The sequence below is a fragment of the Gopherus flavomarginatus genome, chromosome 3 (genome assembly GCF_025201925.1).
Source record: "Gopherus flavomarginatus isolate rGopFla2 chromosome 3, rGopFla2.mat.asm, whole genome shotgun sequence".
NCBI classification, from domain to species: domain Eukaryota; kingdom Metazoa; phylum Chordata; order Testudines; family Testudinidae; genus Gopherus; species Gopherus flavomarginatus.
Genome location: NC_066619.1, coordinates 5,594,660 through 5,621,378, shown reverse-complemented (window position 1 = coordinate 5,621,378; position 26,719 = coordinate 5,594,660). Strand labels below are relative to the sequence as shown.

General features: G+C 45.2%; 1 protein-coding gene across 4 annotated transcripts in view; it reads left to right on the top strand.

Moving 5' to 3' along the window:
* Window positions 1–260: 260 nt before the first annotated feature.
* The window catches only part of UBAP1 (ubiquitin associated protein 1), a 65,826-nt gene continuing 39,367 nt past the window's right edge, over window positions 261–26,719 (top strand). For 3 of the 4 annotated variants that reach the window (XR_007773109.1, XM_050943617.1, XM_050943619.1), the window contains exon 1: window positions 261–415. The gene's annotated coding sequence lies outside the window, so the exon portion shown is untranslated. Of the gene's footprint in view, window positions 416–17,485; window positions 17,567–26,719 lie in introns of all 4 variants that reach the window. The other variant, XM_050943618.1, reaches the window with a different exon arrangement.

The window sequence follows — 26,719 nt, the reverse complement described above, 5'->3', positions numbered from 1 at the left end:
GCCAACAGCGGCTCCAGCTCAAGGGGGGGGGGTGTGGAAGAGATTTGCCTCCGACCTCAGCGCGCCTCCCCCTACCAGCGGCCGGCAGCCGCCAATGGCCCCGCCCTTGGCTCTCTCCCTGGGGGCGGAGCCAAATACAAGTCCCGCCCCCGAAGCCCCATCTTCCCACTCCTATTCGAGAGGGCAGATGTCACCGCGCGACCCCTCCTCCGATTGGCCGGGGAGGTGAGGCGTCTGGCGTGAGTACGCAGCACGTCGCCGTGGGGGATGGGAGGGGAGCTGCGAGGTCAGAGGCACAAGATGGCGTCACTCCGTCGCGGCTCTGGAGGTGGAGACGCCGCTCGGGCTTCCTAGGGGAGGGGCGAGGCTGAGAGCTACAACCGGAGCCGTCCGCGGAGCCGGGGGCGCTGCTCTGGTGAGTGCGGGGCCCTGGGAAGATCCGTGTCCCCCCGAGCCTGGGCGGGGAGCTTCCCCCCCCGCCGATCCTGAGCGGGGAGCCTCTGTTCCCCCCCCCCCGCCGATCGATCCTGAGCGGGGAGCCTCTGTCCCCCCGCCGGTCCTGAGCGGGGAGCCTCTGCCGCCCCCCCCCGCCGATCCTGAGCGGGGAGCCTCTGCCGCCCCCCCCCCGCCGATCCTGAGCGGGGAGCCTCTGCCGCCCCCCCCCCGCCGATCCTGAGCGGGGAGCCTCTGCCGCCCCCCCCCCCCCCCCGCCGATCCTGAGCGGGGAGCCTCTGCCGCCCCCCCCCCCCCGCCGATCCTGAGCGGGGAGCCTCTGCCGCCCCCCCCCCCCCGCCGATCCTGAGCGGGGAGCCTCTGCCGCCCCCCCCCCCCCGCCGATCCTGAGCGGGGAGCCTCTGCCGCCCCCCCCCCCCCGCCGATCCTGAGCGGGGAGCCTCTGCCGCCCCCCCCCCCCGCCGATCCTGAGCGGGGAGCCTCTGCCGCCCCCCCCCCCCGCCGATCCTGAGCGGGGAGCCTCTGCCGCCCCCCCCCCCCCGCCGATCCTGAGCGGGGAGCCTCTGCCGCCCCCCCCCCCCGCCGATCCTGAGCGGGGAGCCTCTGCCGCCCCCCCCCCCCGCCGATCCTGAGCGGGGAGCCTCTGCCGCCCCCCCCCCCCCGCCGATCCTGAGCGGGGAGCCTCTGCCGCCCCCCCCCCCCGCCGATCCAGAGCGGGGAGCCTCTGCCGCCCCCCCCCCCGCCGATCCTGAGCGGGGAGCCTCTGCCGCCCCCCCCCCCGCCGATCGATCCTGAGCGGGGAGCCTCTGTTCCCCCCCCCCCCGCCGATCGATCCTGAGCGGGGAGCCTCTGGTCGTCCCCCCCCCCCCCTCCCCCGCCGATCCTGAGCGGGGAGCCTCTGGTCGTCCCCCCCCTCCCCGCCCCCCCGCCGATCCTGAGCGGGGAGCCTCTGGTCGTCCCCCCCCTCCCCGCCCCCCCGCCGATCCTGAGCGGGGAGCCTCTGGTCGTCCCCCCCCTCCCCGCCCCCCCGCCGATGCTGAGCGGGGAGCCTCTGGTCGTCCCCCCCCGCCCCCCCAGCCGATCCTGAGCGGGGAGCCTCTGTTCCCCCCCACCCGCTGATCCTGAGCGGGGAGCCTCTGTCCCCCCCACCCGCTGATCCTGAGCGGGGAGCCTCTGTCCCCCCCCGCCGATCGATCCTGAGCGGGGAGCCTCTGTCCCCCCCCGCCGATCGATCCTGAGCGGGGAGCCTCTGTCCCCCCCCGCCGATCGATCCTGAGCGGGGAGCCTCTGTCCCCCCCCGCCGATCGATCCTGAGCGGGGAGCCTCTGTCCCCCCCCGCCGATCGATCCTGAGCGGGGAGCCTCTGTCCCCCCCCGCCGATCGATCCTGAGCGGGGAGCCTCTGTCCCCCCCCGCCGATCGATCCTGAGCTGGGAGCCTCTGTCCCCCCCCGCCGATCGATCCTGAGCGGGGAGCCTCTGTCCCCCCCCGCCGATCGATCCTGAGCGGGGAGCCTCTGTCCTCCTTCCCCCCCCCCCCCCGCTCGATCCTGAGCGGGGAGCCTCTGTTTCCCCCCCCCCGCCGATCCTGAGCGGGGAGCCTCTGGTCGTCCCCCCCCTCTCCGCTCCTGAGTGGGGAGCCTCTGGTCGTCTCCCCCCCGGCCCCCCCGAGCGGGGAGCCTTTGGTCGTCTCCCCCACCCCGCGGCCGATCCTGAGCGGGGAGCCTCTGGTCGTCTTCCCCCCCCCCCCCCCCCCACTGATCCTGAGCGGGGAGCCTCTGGTCGTCTTCCCCCCCCCCCCTGATCCTGAGCGGGGAGCCTCTGGTCGTCTTCCCCCCCCCCCCTGATCCTGAGCGGGGAGCCTCTGGTCGTCTTCCCCCCCCCCCCCTGATCCTGAGCGGGGAGCCTCTGGTCGTCTTCCCCCCCCCCCCCTCCCGATCCTGAGCGGGGAGCCTCTGGTCGTCTTCCCCCCCCCCCCTCCCGATCCTGAGCGGGGAGCCTCTGGTCGTCTTCCCCTCCCCCCCACTGATCCTGAGCAGGGAGCGTCTGGTCCCCCCAGCTCACTTTCCTTCCCTCCCCCTAATCCTGAGCTGTCCCTGTTCCCCCTCCCCCGCGATGCTGAGCGGGGATCCTCTGTTTCTCCACCCCCCCCCCCGGCTTCCTTCCCCCACTCCCAAGATCCTGAGCGGGGAGCCTCTGTGCCAACCGATCTCCCTCCCGGCGCCCGATCCTCTATAACCCCTCCCCCCATTCCCCTCATGCACCCCACATCTCCTCTATATCTAGAGTGCAAGGCCTCTCTTACTCTCCTACTTCCCCTGCACCCTGACTCCTTCTCCCTATCTTCAGCAGGGTCTTGTTAGCCCTCCCATGCGGCCCTGGTTTTCCCCTGCCCCCTGTACTTTGTGGGAAGCCTCTTTGATTTTTCCTTACTACACATTCCAATCTATACCAGATGCAGCCCCCTCACGGCTTTAGTAGGGAGTATGAGTTACACGCACATTCTCCTGTTTCTCTCCCCCTATAATGCTGGGGACTGATTTCCCCTCTTGGCAGACAGTGAGGGCCCTGATGTTCCAATCCTGGGAAACAGAAGGATTTATTTCTTCCTCCCCTGTGGAAGGCACACTTTTGGCTCTCAATGGCTACCACACTTTCCAACTGTGCATGGCTGGAGGGGACCCTTCTCCACTTCCACTTCTTTGTTTTCAAGCCTGCTGCCATTTTCTCTGCCCTGGTCTTCCAGGATGGTCTGCAGGCAGGGACTCACCTTGTTGACTTGTTGGACTCTCCCAGTTCTGACACAGTTTCGTGTAGTCAAGTGAAACTTCCCTTTCCTGAGTCACAGTCACTTTATCCAGTGTGAGTTGCTTCCCTGATCACAGGTTTTTCTTCATTCTGCCTAACAGAAGGCTCTTAATGTCCTTGAGGCATTTCAGCAAAAGGAGGCTGTGCTGTAAGGCCGAGAACAGTGTTGTCTCCCTCTGTTGTTCAGCTGTGAATTGATGAACAATACCTAGGTGCTGACTGCCACCTTTAAAATCTTTATGGTTATTAGAACAATTGGGTAAGCTAGCCCGGACCACGCTCCTAAATGGCACTCTGTGCCCCGGTGAGCTCACAGTCTAGGTTTATAACAAGACATAGCAAGTGGATGGAACAGATAAACTGGGTGATAGAGAACAAGCAACATTAAAGCAGGTGTGAGTATTACAAAATAGGCAGTATACCTGGCTTGTCCACTGCTTAGCCGTTGTCAGATGGTAATGGTCTCTAGGCATCGTAGCAGAGATTAGTCTTATGGAGGGATTGGAAGGAGGATAAGGTGATAGCTATATGGATTTTGATGGGCATTTTTCCCATTTGGAAGGAGTTGAATGGGAGGTGTTAGTGCGAGTGGGGTGATCTGTATTTAAATGTTGTCTTTCCATGTCACATTTTAAGTTGTAAGATGTCTGGAAACTGCTTTTGAAAGTACCGTGTGGTGCACTTATGTATGAAAAATTGTTACCTCACACAAATGGCAAGTAAACACACAACTAAATATGTTTAGTTCTATAGGTCTCCCAAAGGGGGATCTTGGACCATTTATTTCTGCTAACTAAACCTTGCAGAAATCATCCCACATGATAGGTAATGCCTCTTTGGTACAGATGGGTAAACAGACACAGAAGTTAAGACAAATAAAACCTAGTTCTCCTGACTCTCAGTCCTGGATTGGGTATAAAAGTTGTACCCACAGTTTAAATGGCATTTCTTTTGTGCTGTATTTCATAGCTAACAAGTGAATATTGCCAAAAGTAAAAACGCTGTCAGGAATCCCAAAGTTGAGGATTTGTTTAAAAGATGTCTAATTAATATAAACATTAGGCAGGGTTTTAAAATTCTAATAATGCTGGTTTTTGTTCATATGTAAACATTCGTTGGTGATATTTATAATCAGCATTGTACTGATTCATGTGTCCTAAAGTGAAAGTGACTAGAAACAAAAGAGAAAGTGTCCAGATTTAATAATATCTGAACTCCAGCGAAACACAAAAAATAAACATAAAGGAGGAAATTAAATTAGGGGTTTTTTCCTCCAGAAATTTCAGGTAATGTTACTAAGACAGATAAAGAAATAATTTGTCAGTTTTTCTTTTAATATGACATTAAATTAGATTTGATCTTTAATTTAAATCTATTTTAAAAAAATTGAATTGCATACTGTTAAGGTACTCAAACTTTTTTCCTCGAAAGAAAACGGTGATCTTGTAGCTGGAGGGGCAGAAAAATCTTCTGGATTTTTAGAAACTGTGATTGTACCTTTAAAGACCTTGTGGAAGAAGACATAATTAGAGCATGTCAGGAATAATTTTCCATAAAACACCGCCAGTTCATCAAAACCAGAACTTTTTGTGGGAATGTACTAGTTTCAGCCAAAGTTTTGTTGGGAAAAGTTTCTTAGGTCCACAGTGGAATTTCTGGTCAAACCAAGAGTGAGAAAAATGAAGAATAGATAACAGTCCAGTGGTTAATATACACACTTGGGATGTGGGAAACCTGGGTTCAAGCTACTACTCCTATGTATATTTATTTATACAAAGTGGGACATTTTCAACAAGAGATTGAGACTTGTCTGGGATATATAGAAGAATGGCAGAGTGAGGGACTCCTCGGCCTCCTATATTCCAGAGAAGTGCCCCAACTGCCAGGCCGTTGACTGTTCTGAGGTGGCTCTCTTTGTGGAGAAGCATTTGTTTTGTTCCAAGGAGGAGCAGGAAAAAATAGAAATTTCAAAATCTTCATGAGATGGCCCAGCTCTAGTCATAATCATCCAAGATATGGTGCTGAAAGGACTTGCTATTAATCAAGAGGTAGAGTTTGTAGCTTGGAACATAGGAATTACCATACTGGACCAGATCCAAGTCCCTCTAGTCTAGTATTCTGTCCACCAGATGATTTAGAGGCAGGTGCAGGAACCTGACAGTAGGGAGATGGAGTAATCAGCCCCCACAATAGGTCTCATTCTGATCTCTAATGGTTAGAGAATGGCTTAAATCTGAAGCGTGAGGTTAATATCTCCTTCACAAAATTTATCATTAATTATAACTCTTGATAGTCCTATAATATCCAGTTCTCTTTTGAAACTTAAGCTCTTGGCCTCAACAATTTCCTGTGGCAGAGAGTTCCAGAGTCACTTAAACTGCACATGTGAGGGGAAAAAAATACATGGTTTGCAAAATATTTCTTTATCAGGTTTTAATTCCTCATCTTTTTAATTTAATTGATTGCTCCTTTGTGCTATGAGTAGCCTCGGGAGGATTAGATTTTTACTAGTAATTATTGGTAAACATCAATTTGTCTGCGCATGAACTAATGAAAAATGTTTTTATTGACAATCAGAATTTACAGATAAAGTAAGAAAAATGGTGCTTGAGAACTTAGCATTTGATTTAAGGATACTGAGTTTGTATTTTTTTGACATGTGATATTGACCTTCATGTTTTAATAGTTATAAAGCTTTAACTTTTTGGATCTCAGCATCTACTGTCATTACGTTTTTGTGCAACCTCCTCCATTCTCTGTTTTCCCCTATAGTTTCCTACAACTATGAACATTTAAATTGATAAAAATAGAAAGGAATACTTTAAACATGAGAATCAATATCTGTCAATTATAATAAAAATCAAATTCTGCTAAGCCTAGTTATGAGACAAGGAGAACAGAACCTCGCAAACTTCCTTTTCTAGCCCATTCATCATTTTATATACACTTAACATGTCCTCCCTTTTTCATTGTTTGTTAGGTAAACAGTCCCTGTCTTGTGACCTCTTAGATGAGTTTCCATGGCCTTGACCATCTGATACTGTTTGACAAGGTCCCTGCCCTAAAGATCTTAGTCTTGTTAAGGCACAGACAGAACAATTCAACCCAGTATGTGTGATGTGTTAGAGAATTTCTGGAGGGGCCATCATAGAAAAGCTCTGTGAAAAAATGTATTTAAGGAGAGATTTGTAGGAAAAGAGAACAATATTTGAGAACAATAAAAGCTGTTTTGCTTTACAAGAGCTTCTCCGCGTCACGACAGAACCGTTCGGTTTCTAATCCCTTTGCTTTATATTTACCTATCCCTGATGCCCTAGAAAGGAAAAAACATTGGTTTTACGGAGCATGCTCTGTTATCTGCTGCTGGGATTGCAGTTGATTGATACAAAATTGAGCACACAGTACCTCCATGTTAATCACCAAGGTGGCTAATCCTCTATGGTATGTTATTGCATTGCTTAGTGCCAAGGTCCTTTGGTATGGTCTGAGTATGCAGTGTTTGAGTCTGTAGTAAAAAGAACAAGAAGTATTTTTGGCACCTTAGAGACTAACAGATTTATCTGAGCATAAGCTTTTGTGGGCTAAAGCCCACTTCATCAGATGCGTGCAGTGGAAAACACAGTAGGAAGATTACACACCCACCATGAAAAAATGGGTGTTGCCATATCAGTTCTAATGAGACTAATTGATGAAGGTGGGCTATCATCAGCAGGAGAAAAAAAACTTTTGTATTGATAATCAGGATGGTCCATTTCAAACAGTTGACAAGAAGGTGAGAGTAGGGGGAAAATTAACATGGGGAAATAGTTTTTAGTTTATGTAATGACTCATCCACTCCCAGTCTATTCAAGCCTAATTTAACAGTGTCCAGTATGCAAATTAGTTCTAGTTCTGCAGTTTCTCATTGGAGTCTGTTTTTTGAAGTGTTTTTTGTTGAATAATTGCGACTTTTAGGTCTGTAATTGAGTGACCAGGGAGGTTGAAGTGTTCTCTGACTGGCATTCTTGAGACAAGAGGATCTGTTCAGATAAGTCAGTGTCGGTTGTTTTTTGCCTTTTTAAAGTAGGAGAGATCAGATTTGAGTTGTTCTAAATCTTTGCCTCTGTTGGGTATTTCCATGTATGCTAGATTATCTGAGAGAGCCTATTTTCCATGAGCTTTGTGTGTTTTAAAAGGACTGCCTTTACACTCTGTAGTTTGAGTGGAGTCTGCTGTTTTCCTTAAAGAAGCTGCAGGCTTTATTCAGGATCCTTAAACTTGTGTAAACTTATAAAATATAGGAGTCTTGAAATGCTGTGTTTCATCAGCTGCTTTATGATTAGGGTTAGAACAGAAATTTGTGACTAATACCTTACATTTTTAGCTGTCCTATCAGCAACTCTGACCTCATAGAAGTAATAGTGTAACTGGGAAGATCAATAGCGAGGAGGATATGAATCTCACCTCTGCAGTCGTCATTGCTTCTGCTGTTAGAAAACAGGCTGAACATGAACTGTACTTAAAAAGCTATTTGTCTGGTAGTACTGGATAGTTCAGAGGCTGGTAATGGGATCAGGAGCTGTTAACTGCTAGTTAAAGTCCAGCCTATCTTTATAGGCATCTGAATTCACAGTGCTGTAGCCATATTGGTCCCAGGATATTAGACAAGGTGGGTGAGGTACTGTCTTTTATTGGACCAACTGCGGTTGGTGACAGACCCAAGCTTTTAAGCTGAATTGTGCTCTTCTTCAAGTCTCTGAAGAAGAGGAGCACAGTTTAACTGAAAAGTCTCTGAAGAAGAGCTCTGTGTAGCTCAAAAACTTCTCTCTCACCAACAGAAGTAGGTCCAATAAAAGCTATTGCCTCACCCATCTTGTCTTCCCATACAGTGGCTGTCTGGTAGCCTGTGTGAAGTCAGTTTGGTTAAGTCCAGTCTGAATGGACAGATGTACACACACCATTTCTACAGTTGGCCGCACTTACTGATAATCTCAAGAGGCCACAGATTGAAATGGCTGTGGAGACTTGGCTCTGGTCTGCACTACAGAGTTAGTTCGTTGCAAGGCAGCTTACGTCAACCTAACTATGGAAGTGTCTATGCTTGAATTTTGCTCATGCTGGCATAACTGCCCCACTATACCTACTTAATAACCCTATCTCCGCAAGTAGTGAGAATCAAGGTCACTGCAGTGTCAGTGTAGACGCTCCGTTGCTTAAGTCAACTGTTACTGGCTTTCAGGAGCCATCCCACAATGCCCCACTGTAACGAGCGAAGACTCACTGCTGTGGTGCCTCCCGCTGGTCGTCTGGGGAATTAGCTCTCCAGTGTATGGACAGAGCACAGGATTCTTAGGCTTTAAGTTTGGCATTTTTCACCAACACTAAACTCCTTAAAATAAAAATCTTAATAAAATTTTAAACTTCTTATTAAGCACCATGTAAAAGAATCCTATATATGACTTGGGATATAGGTTTCCTTTCACTCTAGCAGAACAACTGGGTGCTACCTGGATATCATGAATTTTGTTGTCATGCAGTACATTATATTTCTGTACAAAGACAAGCTGAAATGGAAGTATTAGTATAGTATATACAATTTGGTAGAGATGGGAATTTATGAGAGTGAGAAAATTAGCTTTAATGGAACACATTGAGTTGATTGTGTGGAAAATGGATCCAATTGTGCTGTGCTCTATGTAACCTAGGAAAATGGGTATCTGGCGTCTTAGTTTCTAATTAAGCTTTAGAGCACTGACTTTGAACCTGGGTCTCCCACATCCTGTTCCCTGCTCTGCTGTGGACTTCCTGTGTGCCCTGGGCAAATTATCTAGCCTCTTTGTGCTTCAGTTCCCAGTCTGTAAAATGGGCATAATAATGCTTCCCTACCTCACAGGTGTGTTGGAAGGATACATACATTTAAGACTGTGAAGTGGTTTGAGATCTACTGATAAAAAGTGCTATATAAGAAATAGACATTACTATTATTCATTATTGCTAAACAAAATTACAGTAGGACCTCAGTTATAAATACCTCGGGAATGGAGATTGTAACTCTCAACAAAACATTATCGCTGATCTTTCAAAAGTTTACAACTGAATATTGACTTAACACAGCTTTGAAACTTTACTATGCAGAAGAAAAATGCTGCTTTCCCTTTACTTTTAGCAGTTTAAGTCTAACACAGTACTGCACTGGATTTGCTTTATACGCTGTTAGTCTGTAAGGTGCCACAGGACTCTTTGCTGCTTGTATTTGCTTTGTTTGTTTGTTTTATTTTGGGCTCTGCCGCTGCCTGATTGTGTACTTCCAGTTCCAAATGAGGTGTCTGGTTGACTAGTTAGTTAGTAATTCTGTTGTTCGTAACTCTGAGGTTCTACTGTATAATTAAACATAGAAAAAATTAAATCTCCCATATATCCACATGGAAACATCAGTTAAAAGGAGTGTTTAAAAACAAAAAGGGGGAGAGGAAGGTGAAAGAACCACCCTTTTTTTGTATTCCTTTCTCAGTGGTTACTGTGTCCTTAAAGTTTTGCTTCTCTCCATGATAGTTCAGGTTTTTGCATATCATTGTGATGTAAGCTCCTCACAAGACTGGACTTGAGTTACTAATTAACATTATTGACAGGGATATAGCGTAATTGACAGATAGAAAGCTCTTCGTATTTACAATTCTGCAGTCATTTTACAAGTAACCACATTGCTATATTTAAATGGCTCACTCTCATACTCTGCTGAGTGAAGCTCTTTTTTTTCTCATTTAGCAGGTGAGTGTCTGGAAAGAGATTTTTATAAAGGCTTTTTGTCCTGAGTTAATTGCAGAATCATGAGACTAGGGAAGTAGCCACAGAACTCTCTTTGTCTGGAATAGGTCTTTGTAAAACAGTCATGGGCCTAGAAATAGCTGACAAGAGCAACTCACTGTATTCAGTCTCTCTATTTTGGGGCTTGCCACCTCCTAGTCTTCCAGTACTTATAACCTGACAGAAACAGTCTGCTAAACTATCGGATGGGAACAACTGAATCACTACATTTAAATGGTGTCCTAGGACAGGTGAAGCTCCAATTCACTTAGCTAACCTGTACCCCAAAGCTTTCTCCCTGGGTGTAGGAGATGGGTTGACACTTGTATCATGTTGATATCCTCTTGCTTGTTATTGCAAACATTTATCCTGTGCTCTGGCACTAATGATTATGAGCAGTTAAACTGATTTTTATGTTCGGAAGAGAAGAGGTCCAAAGTTTCTGTTAATTTATAACTATGCTGCTCTTAAGTTTTGCTTTAGTCATAGCTGAGTGATATTGTGAAGTGATAGCTCGAGAAGTGTAGTGTGGGCACAGACTTCCAGTTTATGTAGTATCTTCCCTCTGAAGATCCCAAACTTGACAAAGTCCTGTAGCCTTGTGACCCTGGGATGTATTATCTCCTTTTTAAAAACAGGGTAATAATAATAATAATATGCCTTTCTTATAGAACTGGAAGGGACCCTGAAAGGTCATTGAGTCCAGGCCCCTGCCTTCACTAGCAGGACCAAGTGCTGATTTTGCCCCAGATGCCTCTAAGTGGCCCCCTCAAGGATTGAACTCACAACCCTGGGTTTAGCAGGCCAGTGCTCAAACCACTGAGCTGTCCCCCCACCAAGGTAGTGCAAGATTGCGAAGCTATGAGTGCTCAGATACCACACTCTTTGGGGTGTAAATATTTAGATAGTTGTGAGTTGCCCATGGTCACACAGTGAGACAAGAGCTGCATAAAGAATTGAGAAGTGCTTGTGCCCATTCTAACCAATGGAGATGCTGCTTCTCCACTTAGATGAGCTGCCTTCTCTCAGGGTACACCTATACTGCCAAAAAATACCCTTTGGCAACGAGTCTGGAGAGCTGCCTTGGGCTTGTGCTCGGGGGCTAAAGATAGCAGCATAGCTGTTCCCACTGAGGCTGGAGCCCATGGTTTGAACCTGGTGGTGGGGCTGGAGCCCAGTTTCCAGCCTGAGCGGAAACATCTGCACTGTTGTTTTTAGCCCGGTAGCACGAGCCGAAGTCAGTCTGGGCTCAGACTTGGTGCCACCGGTTCTTTTTTTGTAATATAGACATACCCTTGCTCTGTAACTTCCCTTTCTTTGCACTGAGCTTCCGCATCACAGTGTACAGGTTCTCAACATTGTATTTCCTTTCGGGAGGTGCTGGCTGTATTGTGGTATCAGTCCAAAGGAAGACTTCAAATGCACTCTGGAGAAACGTTTTATTAATGAAAAGACCTGTGATTTTAATACTGAGGGTGGTGAACGGGGCAGTATTCAGGGTAGTATTGCGAAGGGAACTGGCGGTCTCCAAGTTTCCCTTGGAATTTGAAGCAGGGACAGTTGATCATTCTTATACCTTCATGGAGGAGCCCTGTAGTGCATATTCTTCTTTTACCCAGACTACTGACACACAAATGTGACAATTTGTTGTCACTTGGTAGCACCGGATTTATTTCCTGAAGTAAGCTTCTTGGTCAGACATGTTGGGGAAGGAAGGCAGAGTGGAATGGTTCCTAGGTGATGGGGGGAGGGAATCTAGTGTTCAGGGACTTGTCATATTCTCCAAGGGTTAGTTTGCCTCACTTCTCCCTTGCAGTAATGACAAGCAGCTGTGCACACTGCACTCAGGCATGTGAAGTCGCTGTCTGTTGGTTTTCCCAGTGGTGCTATCTACAGGCACAGCTGTTACAACCAGCAGTTTAACTCTAGTCTTAGTTTCATTTTGTAATTGGATTGGGGCTGGTGCAATTGGGTCAGAAGAAAAAGAGGCAACTCTATTCCTTGAGACTTCTCTTATTTATAAAACTAGTAGCTATGGTTTGTTATAGCATTGCCTGCCCTAAACATTTCTGTGGTGGCTGCTTTCTTGAAACTGTAGCAGTAACTGTTAATGTGCAGAGAGAAATGTTAGTATGCGCTGTGTACTGCTGGGCAACTGAAGGTGATGTAGGCAAAAAGTGCAGAATTGCCAGCCTGTATGAAGACAATGGACCAATTGATGAATTGCTGTTCCTTTAACAAAATTTAGTTTCATGTCAAAAGGCTAGGAGAATAAACTGGCAATGAATGCTTTCTTAACATATAAAAGAGGGAAAAATTGTGTGTGTTCAGTTGGAAGAAAGGGGTGGAAAGCAAAGATAAAATGGAGCTGCACCAGTGTGAGATTAAAGCTGGGAGACTTTCATAAAATGCTCAGTGTAAACGCTGGGCTGAAACTTGGGAGAACTGGATTCTGTTCTCCGCTCTGCCACTGTCCTATTGGATGACCTTGGGTAAGTCATTGCACCTCTGCTTCAGCTTCCTCATTTGTAAAATGGGGATAATGATTCTTCCTTCCTTTGTAAAGCATTTTGACACCTATTGAAGAAAAGGGCAGTATAAGAGCTAGGTGCTGCTATTCTTATTTATTATGGAACTGTGGCAAGATAATTCTCTGCTCTGGGGATGGTTAAGGAAGTATATGCAACCATGAAATACCACTTTCTTCTGCAATGGGATATGAAGCTGGTGGGGTTTTTTCCTAATGTTTATTTAGAAGCAGCTTGTTTTCTGGATGTGCTTTTCCTTCCCCTTATTGCTCCCCCACTCATGAGTGTGAAATTGCCATTTGTCCAGGGAATGCTAATTCATACATTACGGGGTTGGGCTCAGGTAGATTTGTAATTCTGTGTGTCTGTCACCTTCAGTCTTGCATAGTTTCATGTGTTTTTCTGTACATGAATTTAAATCAGATCCATTCTGAGTCAGTTTGGTGAAGTGCTGATGTACATCCTACACCTGGTCATCAAGAGGTCTCTTCCATTTCTCTTTCATGTGATTCTGAATGAACAAACAGAAGACTTGGTAGGTGCTTTAAATAATAGAAATAATTACACTCAGAGTACCACTGTTGGAACATAGGCATTATCATACAGGATCAAGACTAGGATTCATCTATTCGGGTATCCAGTCTCTGACAGTAGCTAATATCAGGTACTTCAAGAGAAGAGTTGGGCCTTGTCTGTTACAGAAACAAACTTAACAAAAAAGGCAATCCATAATTGCCAGTTTTGCAATTGCCTGCCAGGGAGGGACACTGCTTCCTAACAGTAGGCAGTTGGTTTGCTCATGCCCTGAAGAGCTGGGGTTGATCACACTCATGAATTTTTCTTAGCTAGTGTAAGTGCAGCAGTTCACATAAACCTCATTGTTTGACTGCAGAATGAGGGTGGTGTTGCCTTTATCTTCCTCTTTCTGGATCCACAAGATGTTGTCATCGGACTTGCTATATGAGCTGTATTTCTTCTATTTGTAGAGTGGTCTGTGGTAGGGCTGCATCCTGCTGCACAACATGACAGTAAAGGGATTCTGAAGAATAAATCCCTTTCTGTATTCTGCTGGACTCTCTCCAATTTGTCCACATCCTTTCTGTAGTGGGAGGCCCAAAACTGGCTGCAATATTCCAGATGTGGCCTCACCAGTGCCAAATAGAGGGGAATAATCACTTCCCTCCATCTGCTGGAAATGCACCTACTAATGCTGCCAGCCTTCTTGGCAACAAAGGCACACTGCTGACTCATATCCAGTTTCTCGTCCACTGTAATCCCCAGGTCCTTTTCTGCAGACCTGCCACTTAGCTAGTCAGTCCCCAGCCTGTAGCAGTGCATAGGATTCTTCCATCCCAGATGGAGAACTCTGCACTTGTCCTTGTTGAACCTCATCAGATTTCTTTTAGCCTAATCCTCCAATTTGTGTAGGTCCCTGTATATCTTATCCCTACCCTCCAGCATATCTACCTCTCCCCCGGGTTAGTGTAATCTGCAGACTTGCTGAGGGTACAATCCATCCCATCATCCAGATAATTAATGAAGATGTTGAACAAAACTGGCCCCAGGACAGAGCCCTGGGGCTCTCTGCTTGATACTGGCTGTCAACTAGACATCGAGCCATTGATCACTACCCACTGAGCGCACAGATCTAACCAGCTTTCTGTCCTCCTTGTAGTCCATTCATCCAATCAGTAGTTTTTTAACTTGCTCACAAGAGTACTGTGGGAGCTAAAGCTTAGCTCAAGTCAAGATATATCACATCCACCGCTTTCCCCATATCCACAGAGCCAGTTATCTCATCATGGAAGGCAATCAGATTGGTCAGGCATGACTTGCCCTTGGTGAATCCATGCTGACTGTTCCTGATCACCTTCCTCTCCTCCACGTGCTTCAAAATGGATTTCTTGAAGACCTGGTCCATGATCGTTTCAGGGACTGAGGTGAAGCTGACCAGTCTGTAGTTCCCCGGATTCTCCTCCTTTCCTTTCTAAAAGATGGGCATTTATGTTTTGCTTTTTTCCGATCATCGGAGGACCTCCTCCGATCACCATGAGTTTTCAAAGATAATGGCCAATGGCTCTGCGGTCACATGAGCCAACTCCCTCAGCACCTCAGATTCATTGCAGTCGGCCCCAGGGATTTGTACATGTCCAGCTTTTCTAAATAGTCCTTAACCTGCTCTTTTACCACTGAGGACTGCTCACCTCCTCCCCATACTGTGCTGCCCAGTGCAGCAGTCTGGAAGCTGACCTTGTCTGTGAACTGTGAAGACCGAGGCAGAAAAAAGTATTGAGTACTTCAGCTTTTTCCACATTCTGTCAATAGATTGCCTCCCCCATTCAGTAAGGGTCCCACACTTTCCCTGACCACTTTCTTGTTGCTAACATACCTGTAGAAACCCTTTTTGTTACCCTTCATATCCCTTGCTGGCTGCAGCTCCAGTTGTGCTTTGGCCTTACTGATGCTCGAGCAATATTTTTATACTCCTCCCTAGTCATCTGTCTAAGTTTCCACTTGTAAGCTTCCTTTTTGTGTTTAAGCTCACCGAAGATTTCTCTGTTAAGCCAACCTGGTCGCCTGCCATGTTTGCTATTCTTTCTGCATGTCGGGATGGTTTGTTCCTGTGCCCTCAGAAATACAGCCACGTCTCCTGGACTCCTTTCTCCCTCATATTAGCCTCCCAGGGGATCCTGGCCATCAGTTCCCTGACGGAGTCAGTCTGCATTTCTGAAGTCCAGGGTCCATATTCTGCTGCTCTCCTTTCTTCCTTTTGTGAGGATCCTGAACTTGACCATCTCATGGTCACTGCTGCCCAGGTTGCCACCCACTTTTACTTTCACTACCAATTCTTCCCTGTTTGTGAGCAGCAGGTCAAGAGGAGCCTGGCTTCTAGTTGGTTCCTCCAGCACTTTCACCTCCCCAACACTTTCCAAAAACTCCCTGGATTGTCTTTGCATTGCTGTATTGCTCTAGCAGCAGATGTCAGGATGATTGAAGTCTCCCATTAGAACCAAGGCCTGCGTTCTGGAAATTTCTGTTAGTTGTCCGAAGAAAGTCTCATCTATCTATCTCCTCTTTGTCTGGTGGTCTATAGTAGATGCTGACCACGACATCAACCTTTTTGCTCTTGCCTCTAAACTTAATCCAGAGACTCTTAACAGGCTTTTCTCTAGTTTCGTACTGGAGCTCTGAGCAATCATACTGTTCTCTTACATACAGTGCAACTCCTCCACCTTTTGTCCCCCACCTGTCCTTCCTGAACAGTTTATACCCATTCATGACAGTGCTTCAGTCATCTGAGTTACCCCACCAAGTCTCTATTATTCCAATCACATCATAGTTCCTTGCCTGTGCCAGGACTTCCAATTCTTCCTACTTGTTTCCCAGGCTTCTTGTGTTCATGTACAGGCAGGCACCTAAGATAACTAGCCGATTGCCCTACTTTCTCAGTATGAATCAGGAGGCCTCCCCTGTTGCACCCTCCTTCTTGTGTTTCCTCTTGCTATCCTACTTCCCCACTTACCTCCAGGCTTAGGTCTCCATCCCCCAGCGGACTTAGTTTAAAGCCCTCCTCACTAGGTTAGCAAGCCTGCCTGCGTAGATGCTCTTCCCTCTCTTTGTTAGGTGGATCCCATGTCTTCCTAGCAATCCTTTCCTGGAACAACATCCCTTGGTTGAAGAATTCAAAGCCCTCTCTCCAACACTGCCTGCGTAACCATGCATTTACCTCCACAATTCAATGGTCCCCACCTGGGCCTTTTCCTTCCACAGGGAAGATGGACAAGAACATGACTTGCTCTTCAAACTCCTTTATTCTTCTTCCCAGAGCCATGTTATCTGCAGTGATCTGCTCACGGTCGTTCTTGGCAGCATCATTGGTGTCCATGTGGAGAAGTAGGAAAGGGTAGCAGTCCAAGGGCTTGATCAGTCTCGGCAGACACTCTGTTACATCCTGAATTCTAGCTCCAGGCAAGCAGCACGCTTTGGAGTTCAAGGTTCCTCAGCCAGGCAGGAGTGAAGGAGCTGCCCAGGGGAGCTCCCTGACGACTGAACACTGCATTCCAGAGCTGCTTCCGATGTCATGCACACCAGCCCCTCAAGTTGTTGGGAGTTGGGTGGGGGCTGAACCTTTAAATTGTGACACCCTCCCCCACTCACAGCAGGCACCAGTCGTCTCTGGCAGAAGCCCCAAACTCCACCACCCTTGAGCAGGGCAGAAGCCCTGAGCTCCCCTCCCTCCCGCCGGTCTGGTAGGCATAGGATGGGGCGGGTGGGGGGAGAGAAGATCCACAAGCCACACTTTAACTCTAAAAGAGCCATAGTTTGGCCACCCTTGCTCTATAGGTTTTCTTTATAGGACTCATTTCCTGGTGGCTAAAACAGAATTAGGGGCCCTTTGCAGCTGATAGCCCCCCAGACATTTAACTGAAGCACCTTTAGGGAAGGGTACACTTGGTAGGATTTCCTTATGCTTGTCTAGTTCCACAGTAACCAGAATCCTGTAGATTCAGTCCACTGGTTGCAGTTTTAGTTTCCCCTAAAGGGTAATAACAGGGTAACCAATGAGAACGTGGCTGCTTTGTACCCATTGACCCTTGGTTAAATTTTTGAAAACAAGGTCCCTGTGAAACCTATTTAACACAGTTTGGCTAGCCACTGTGCACTGACCCACACCTAGCTTTCTTCTTCTGTAAATTGTAATTAAAAAAACCAAAACAAAATGCTAAAATAACCCCCTGTTCAGCCCAGTCTGGACTGGCTGGACAAACTTAGAAACAGATTTAGCTGACACTGTGTTCAGAGATTAAACAAGGTTCCTGATTCTGTTTTAGTCCCAGTTGTACGTAGGACCGTAGGTATAATTTTGGCTTGTCTTTTTAGGTTGTAATTTAGAACTTGTCTTTTGGCTCTACAGTTTCTTTGCTGAGTATTACATGCGGAGAAGAAATGTTTCTGCTGACACCACAGCTCGTTGGACTTATAAACAGTACCTAAAGTGAGTACTGTTTCCCTTAAGACATCCTTGGCAGAATTTATATTGAGAGAACATTTACTAGAAGCTGTGCCACAGGAAGGTCAAAATCTCTTCACCTTGCAGGTATTTCTGCATAGACTCTTTCCTAAGACCCAGACTTACCATTCTCTCTTCTCAGCCTGACCACAGGGTTTGTATCAGGGCAGATTTTCGGTGTTTTAGGTGCTTGAATGCCCGTGAGGGGTACAGTGCCTGATTACTAAATAGAAAAGAGTGAACTAGCATTTAAACTTACTCAGACTGAGCAAAAAATAATTTGTTTTTGACTATTGGAACAGTTAGTTGACTAAATTAAAATCAAATGGTATTGTGGACAAGCTGGTCACAACTCCATAGTACTAAGATTGAATTGAGGCTTGCATTCTAAGCCGCCTTTTTGTCCACTTCGAACTTGACTGGAATAGCAAATTTTTTAGCAAATTGGGGTGCTTAATAGAATACAAGATTAAGTTTCCTAAAAAACTTTGTGTCAGATTCAAGATGTTTGTGTTGCTCAATCAAAAATCACATTTCATTCAATGAATTCCATGATTCTTCAGCCCAGGTATTTTTCACAGTAGTAGTACATTCTTGGACCTTCCAGTTTCATATATTTAATATGAGGCATGGTTCAGAAGAGAATAATATAGGCTCCAGTCCCTACTGGGAAATTTCCCTGTTAATGTAGCTGTCGTCAAGAGATGTCAATGGCACACTAAATATGGAGATTTATTACTGACTTCAGTATCAGTTATGAGCTCCCAGATGCGTTGGAATTTGGTGGAAATTTTGCAGTTAATTGATCTGCATATTGAAAGTGCTTCAGGGCTGTGTTGCCATGGCTGATAGATCTGAGATGTCTTAGAGGAAAATGGTGGGGGCTTCAGCGTATTAGAGTCTAGGGGTAAAAGTAGCACTTTTGGGAAATATGGTGTTGCCAGAGGCTGTACAGGGTGGCTGGAGAAATCATGGTGGTCTAGAGTGGAAGCAGATGTGTCTGAAAATCTAAGCAGATGGGGCAGGAGGAAGTTCCTATATTTGGCATCTCTGTGAAACTGATTTGAAACAAGTTCTGCCCTATTGGAGAAGGTTAAGCATATGATAAAGAGGGCAATGCATGTGACTATGTATAAACACAAATGAATACATTTATAATTCGAATAAAGCTGCCCAAGAATAATAGGGACAGTGTTTAATGTCCCATGTATGCGGAATCTGATTTCACAGTTATGAAACAGTGACTGATATTTGACCTGCTTAGCATAAAGGCTAAAATCTGCTGCATCTCTCTGCAAATTTTTCTGCATTTTTTAAAGACAATTTTATTAAACAAAACCAGAATCCAATAAACATTGGCAACTGATAAGACTGACAAAAACACTTGTTAAAAACCATAGCAGCTACTATAAATACAAAAGCCTCCAAAGAAGTGACATGAAAAAGAAAAAAGCGACTGTTGCTTACAGTTTAGTGAATGCCATTATAGATGGATTTCTTTCCATGGCATGGAGGGAGTTTGTATAACATCATGGTGTGTTAAACCTCTACTGAACTTGTGATGTTAGTTAACAGTGTCATTTAAATCTCTGATCATCGGCATGTAACCAAAGATCATCATCATCGTTTTTTTCGTAAGGTTTAATGTTAAATGAAATAATTCCGAACTGCTATCTCAAACTATCTTTAATAAAATCGGTGGGACTGGGATTTGTTATCCAGAAACTCAGAATTTGCTTCTAGGTAACAGAACAAAAGGTATTAACTAATTCCAAATCATTCCTGTGCCAAACCTTCCGATAACCTCAAGTCAACAGGCATAAGGAAATCCTAACTAGCATAGGATTTTTCACTCACTTTTACCTAGAATTTATGGATTAGAGACACCAAATTAGTATTATGGGGCAGTCCCAAAAGCTGATTTAGAGAAATGGTGTCTGAGGTGCCTTTGGGAAAACACTGTGCAGAATCTCCTGTGTGCCTAGTATCTGTGTACATCCAGGTAAACTTTCTGCCTATTGGGCATCTCCCCCAATATGCAACAACTGGAGCAGAATTCTAATCACATGCTGACTTGGTTTCTAGATCTTTGTCACATGTGCAAAATGACCTAGTATTTTTCAACCAACTTGGCCAGAAGAATAGAATAAAATCAAGTTGTAATTTGTTTCACTTCATCTTATTGTTAGCAGCTCTTCCATATGTGATGGTTAAATAGACCAGAGAAAGCTCGATAGTGCTTTCCTTTTTAAAAAAAAAAAGTTAAATTTTAATGTGTTAAGGGGAGAAGTTAATAATGCTGCCTAGAGCCAGGCCCGGCTCAAGAAGACACTCTCAAAACTTCCTGGTTCTCTTCCTCAGTGGCATGGTTCTGTCATGGGACAAACTACAGCTGAAACAATAAATGAAATCATTTGATGATAGGCATTTAGAGCTCTTCATCTGAGGATCTCTGAGCTATTTGGAATTGGTATTTTCCGCATTTTACAGAAGGCCAAATGAAAATAGAAGTTAAACATAACTTGCAAAGGGGACCAAAGTGCATGTTTTCCCCTTTCCTTTTCTAGAACAAGGCAGGCCTGGAAAGGTCTTCAGAAATGATTGTCTTACTTCAGAAATATCAGGAATTTCAAGTCTCATCTTCCCTGGCTTTGCTAGAGGGCTTAGATGTCCCAGAGGTGTGTCATGAGCTTTTCCCAGCCCTTAATTGAAGAGGTAATAATGGTGGATCTTCTCTTCCAACTGTTTATAGAATGTATGAATTAAATAGATGCCAAATAAAGTGTAAACAGGCTGAATACGTATCACTTCCCTTCTCAATCAGATTTCACTTGCTTGATATATTATGCTATAAATTGACTAGCTCCCCGATTGTAGAGTGTCCCGGGAAGAACAGAGTAGATAAGGCTTGCATTTGTCATGTAAAACACATTCAGGGAAACATTCTTGTGGTGGCCATAAAGCCCACTTTATGCACCCTAAAGAAGCCAGAAAAGGCATAACCCCATTTCCTGCCCCCCCCCCCTTTTTTAGATTAACTGTAAATGACTTGCCCTATGCAATATAGAGTCTGTGGCAGAAGTGGTAATAGAACTTGCACCTCCTCTCAATCCTATGCTCTGACCGCTGCACTGTGCCCTCGCTGGTTTGTTGAGGGTTTGGAAGTCCAGCGTGGCTCGACTACTCCATATATCCTGCGGGAGGATGTAATCTCCGGTGCTACTGATACTCATTATGAATTCCATTTTTTGTTGTAATGGCCTCGTTTTAAACAGGCTGCTTTTCTGCTCTTGCTCTGCTTCGCTGACCCACTGTTTTTGCTGTCTCATTCTTTATGCAATTTGCACTGCCATGTCTCCAAAGATGGCCTCAAGCTGAAGAGAAAGTATGCATGGGCCTGCCTCCGCCACAGCTCTCACCCATATGTTACTATGTTGCTAACCAGTTGTAGTTGATAAAATAATACTTAGTCAGTCACCATGCTATGAGAATAGTGTATGTGTGTGTGAAAACAGTAAATTCACACCAGGGTGGATTTGATTTAAATCACTAGTCAGGGAGACTCGATTTAATCATGGATTTCTACCTAAAAGAGCATTCTTGTTGGTTGGTATAACCTTAATACGTATTCTTCACAAGTCAGAGAGAGATGTAAGTTACATTTTTAGAAGGTACACACTATACACTTTTAAATCGTGATTTATTTTGAAAACTTTTCAGATTAGTTTTACAGCTATATCAGAAAATGAATGATTGTTTGGTTATTTCATTTACCAAAGGTAATTGAAGCAGATATTTATTAAGTCATTGGGAGGTGAAATATCTCTAATTCAATAGGTTAATTATTAATATTTGGAGGATTTTCTTGCTATGCTGTATTAGGAGGAGAACATCACCAGACAGACAATTAATTAAATTGTTTTATTTAACTAAAACAACAACGTTAAGTATTCTGGATTTTTTCTTCAACAGCAAACCTAATATTTTAACAAAACAAGCGTATGTCCCTCACTTCTCACATTTACCTCTAGACTTCTCCTTGTCTAGATATATTCCACCCCCAACAATCTTCTATTCATTGAACTTTTTGAAGCTTTGCTTTTAGAGAGAGGTAAGGGACATGTACGCAGATTTTCAGAGGGACAATAGAGTTGAGGTTTGTTATTTCTCACCTTTCTTTATTTTCTTTCTTTATTTATAATGTAACATTTTTGCTGTTAACAAACAGTTTACTTCTGGAACCACAAATCCATAGTTTGAGAACAGCAGAACTAAGCATCTCTGATGGTATCTTCTAGACTGAGCACTGAGTCCCATTGGGTAGATAGAAAAATTAACTGAAATAATCTATACAGAAGCCCCTGGAACTCCATAAGATTGGGTCCCTAATCCATGAACTATTGGAACTCATTTACAAAACTTTTCTTAAACATGACATGAATATATTGTCTTATGCTGTTGAATTAGACTTTACAATCCCTATTCCACGATGAGATATCTTTAAGCTATAATAGATCTTAATTAAAACCAACTTTAGACAGGTTTTTTCCTCAAAAATCATTTTATCAAAAAAATCTGATTTAAATTAAAAAAAAATCCAATTTTTTTTGTTTGTTTAAAGCATTGGTTTGTATCCACTCTGATTCACACTGCTGTGGCTCTTTTGGGTGAACCACTGAGGTCTGACTCATATAGTTGATGGATTGTTCAACAATGGAAAAACGAGTAGACTCACCTACTACCTCATCAGTCTTTATTTTGTTTCCATTACATAAAGGTAAATTAATGTAATGGGAAATGTAGTGTACTTTGATTTGGGATGTAAAGGCCAAATGTGTCTTGGTTGTACTGGGGTTATAAAGGTAAGCTGTTGTTTGGCTGCCCTGTTTCCCACTAAGGGTATGACTACACTTGCAACTCCAAAGCTCTGCCGTAGGAGCGCTTTGAAGTGCGAGTGTGATCACAGCGCCAGTGCTGGGAGAGAGCTCTCCCAACTCTGCATGTACTCCACCTCCCCGTGGGGATTAGCTTGCAGCGCTGGGAGCCGCGCTCCCAGCGCTGGGGCACTGTTTACACTGGCACTTTACAGCACTGTAACTTGCTGCGCTCAGGAGTGTGTTTTTTCACACCCCTGAGTGTAGCCAAGGCCTAAGAAGGGTCTTGAAAGTCCAGAACCACCACCACTTATGAGATGTGCTCTTAAATCTAGTGTCTTTAATAACTATTCTTACAGGCCTTGGTATTGCTACTTCCTTTTGGCCTGCTTTCAGGTTTAATTCCCTTTGACGTATGGTGTTCGTTTAGAAGGAGGCACAAAGAGGCAATATAATAACATGCTTCATACGCTTTCTTTAGAATAAAAAGGTGGGGAGTGTTGGAAAGAGATTGATCTCTCTAAACGGTGCAGTTGCTGAATCTTTGCCACTGCTAGTGACATGCTGTACGGTAATATTGGCACGAGAAGCTTTTAGTGAATATTACTCAATTCATCAAACCATATTTTCACACCATCCAGTAACCCCTGGGAGACACACAGTACTGTTTCCTTAGTATGTTTTTGTTTTGGGATTTGCTTGCTTTCTTTCTCTCCAGGCCCCCCCCCCCCCCCCCCGGTTTGGTTTTATTTTAGGGAAGCTCTTAGCTCTTTGTTCCAGCCCCCTAGCCCTCAATCCCTGCCACACAAAAAAAAGGCAGAATGATTTGAGATAAATTTGGAGTCTGTAAACTGTTGCCCTTAACACAACTGGTTATGGTCTCTCCATCCAGACTTCTTTCACATCCTGTGATTTAGACAGTCACATGATGTTACATGGATCCTTCAGTATAAACTTTCTGCACTGGCAGTGTGGCTTTCATCAGATTCTGCTGTTAGTACAATGTTCTCCCTTAGTTGAGTCACATCACATTGTGGGGCTTCTTGTTAAATCCTTAGCTAGTGGCCATACTGTTATAATTTCACAGAGGGACTTTCAAACTCTATATGTGTAGTTGAGCTGAAATGGGAGCTAGTGCATATTTCTCAGCCCTGAAACAAGGAATATCTTGGTTTTTGTCTTACAGATTTCAAACCTTGCAGTGGCACTTGCAGTGATTAGAATGGGTCTGCTTCAGACCTCCCTTTCTGCCAGGCTTGGTGAAAGAGCAGCTGCTACAGCTCAGGAGGATGTGGTTGTAACTTGACATAAATCCAGTTTTCAAATGACATTAGGTATCAAAATCATTATTGAGGGTAGTTCAGTAAAACCTCCTTTCATGAAAGGGGAATACCGACAGCAGTTATGTGAATGCAGTTGGTGTCTGCAGAGTTATATTAGAAGTACAAGGCTGGATTTGTTGCTGCAGACTTATGGGAAATGTCACCTGCATGGAAGCAGAAGTGACTATAGACTGGTAATTGAGTCTGTGCTTTGTACATTGGTTATTTCTCTGGCCAGCCTTGGTTTTATTATGCTTTAGACTTCCAAATTAATATCTGAATCCTGTAACAAAGCTTTAACACTTACCAGGAGTAAGAGATTTCAATCTAAAATTTGTAGGTTGTAAGATCTTCAAGACAAGGTTGGTACCTATATCTGTGCGTGTTGATAGCCTCGCACAGCAGAGCTCTGATGCCCATTATGGTCTTTGGCTGCTACTAAAATACCTCCTGTAGCATTAGTGTCAGAAATTGCATATTTGAATCAAATCACTTATAGAAGTGCAGGGCTGGAGGGACCTTGATAGCACAAGGGGCTCTATTTGATGACCTGAGGCAGGGCCAAGTAGTTAATTGATGCAATATAAATGACAAACAAATGACCCCTTATATAATTGAGGCCTCGACTGGCCACTTCCAGTGTTTGGGAAGGCTACTGAATCTGTTGACTTTAGTGGGACCTGCACCTATGTGTGTGTGTAGTAGGCCTAGCACACACTGTAAATTGCAGGATCAAGGACTTTATTTTAAGTGTCCTTATTGTTTGGAAATCAAAGAGGAGCTGGCTCTGAACTGGGTGTGGTGGATACCCATCACGCCTGAAAGTTTGTTGATTGCAACAGAAGAAATGAGGCAAGAAATATTTTCTTAGCAGGAGAGTCGCTTCAAAGGGCTCCTGTGGTCTGGAATCTAGACATCTGTAGCCCTTCTGCCAGGTGGTGAGTGGCAGCAAACATAGATCCAGGCTCCCTCTTGACATATAACTAAACTGGCTAAAGCCCACTCTGATACCCGAGAAAAGTAAATACTCCCTCCCTGGTGCCCTTAATGGGTAGAACTCCTGCACTCCCAAACACTCAGACTGTGTTCAAATAAGAGAGCTTTTGTTAGGGGACAGGGAACACAGTCATAAACTTGGGAAAATACAGTCACAGAATATGTATACAAATGAAGAGTAAACTCCCCCCATAACGTTAGCAGTAGTCTAATGCCCTTCTAACCCACTGGTGAGAATGTCTTAGTGTCCCTTGGCTGCACCTTCACACGCATCTACCTGGCCCCTTCTGTGCCATCTGACCCTCTGTCTGAGAGGGAGTGGGCCTAATGAAGCCTAAAGTTAGCAGAAGAGGCTGCTAATGTCTTTGCCTCTGTGGCTGTGCAGCGCTCTCCTTTCCAACCTTGATGGACCCTGGAGGAAGCAGCTTGAAAGCAGACTTCCTAGTTCTTATTTCAGAAGGCCTTTGGCTTGGCGTATTTACTTGCTTGCAGAGGGAACTTGGTGAATGAGCTACTAGTGATAGCTAAGCTGAAAGTAGGATAGAGAGGAACCGTACTTACCTAATGAGGAAAAGCTTGTAAGGGCTCAGCTCTTGCAGTGAGCTCCGGGCAGGTGGACAATAATGAGGGACTAACTTTTATTAGTTATTGAGACTGCTCCTGTGGTTGCAGGGTCTGCTTTTGTGAAGCTCATTGCAGGGTTGGGAACAGTGTTAATGTCAACAGCTATAAAGATGGCAGAGTATGGAGAGCTTCTCTGACTTAAAAAAAAGGCGTGACAAACTAGCTGCAGCCACCCAAAGCCTACCCTGGTAGAGGAGAACCAGCACACATGGAAATAGTCTGTGTACATACTGTCAGAGGATCACAGTTCAGGGCAAGCGCACACATATTTCCCCGTTGTGATCCGGCAAGGGCACCCACTCTAGACTTCTGGCTCCTTTAGCCGTCTCCTCACTTCTGACCGGGGTTTCTCAAGGCTGAGCAGTTCTCTGCCCTCTCTGTTATCCGCAGCAAAAGACAGACTGCCTAGACCAATGGTTCGCAAACTGGGGTTCATGAAATGTTAAAGGGGGTTCTTGGGGGGGGGGGGGAATTCCATAATGGTGGACAGAGCTCTCCCTAGGGACCCCGGGCAGCATGGGGCCAGTAGCCCAGAGCCCTTGGACTTCCAAGGGCTTAGCAGATCAAAGTGAGCCTCTCTATCACAGTGAGGAGATTTAAACTTCAAGACTCCTTATAAGAAATAGGAAGAGGTGGATATTTTTTGCTGTTTTTAAAATTAAATAGGCAGCTAGTAAAAGTACGAAGAACAAGTTTAAGCTTTGTTGTAACGTGTATTGTTTGCCTGACTGCTCAAGACCTGAATGCTGGCGTAGAAGGAACTCTTTGAGTTGGCTTCTTAAATACCTTAATGCTGTTTCATATCTGATACTCCTTGATGAAACATAGAAGCTTTGTCTTATAACAGACTTATTCAAAGTGATACAAGCTAGGACAGTGAGATCTTGGAAGAATGTTGCCATTTTCATAGTGCAATAAAAATACTGTAATGATGAATAATAGTGTGTAATAACAGCAAAGAATCCTGTGGCACCTTATAGACTAACAGACAGACTAACAGTCTGTTAGTCTATAAGGTGCCACAGGATTCTTTGCTGCTTTTACAGATCCAGACTAACACGGCTACCCCTCTGATAGTGTGTAATAAGCATGTCATAAAAACAAATTTTATATTTCCAAGATCACTGCTTTTATGATTTATCCTCTGGTAAAGGAGATAATCCCTGAAAATACTAATTTTTTAGGACAGAGTTTGTGAAACTTGATATTTTAGTGAAAGGGGTTCACAGGTGGTTGAAGTTTGGGAACCACTGGCCTAAACAGACCTGCTTGCTTTCTGTTCAGAGACTAAGGGCTTGGCTACACTGGAGAGTTGCAGCGCT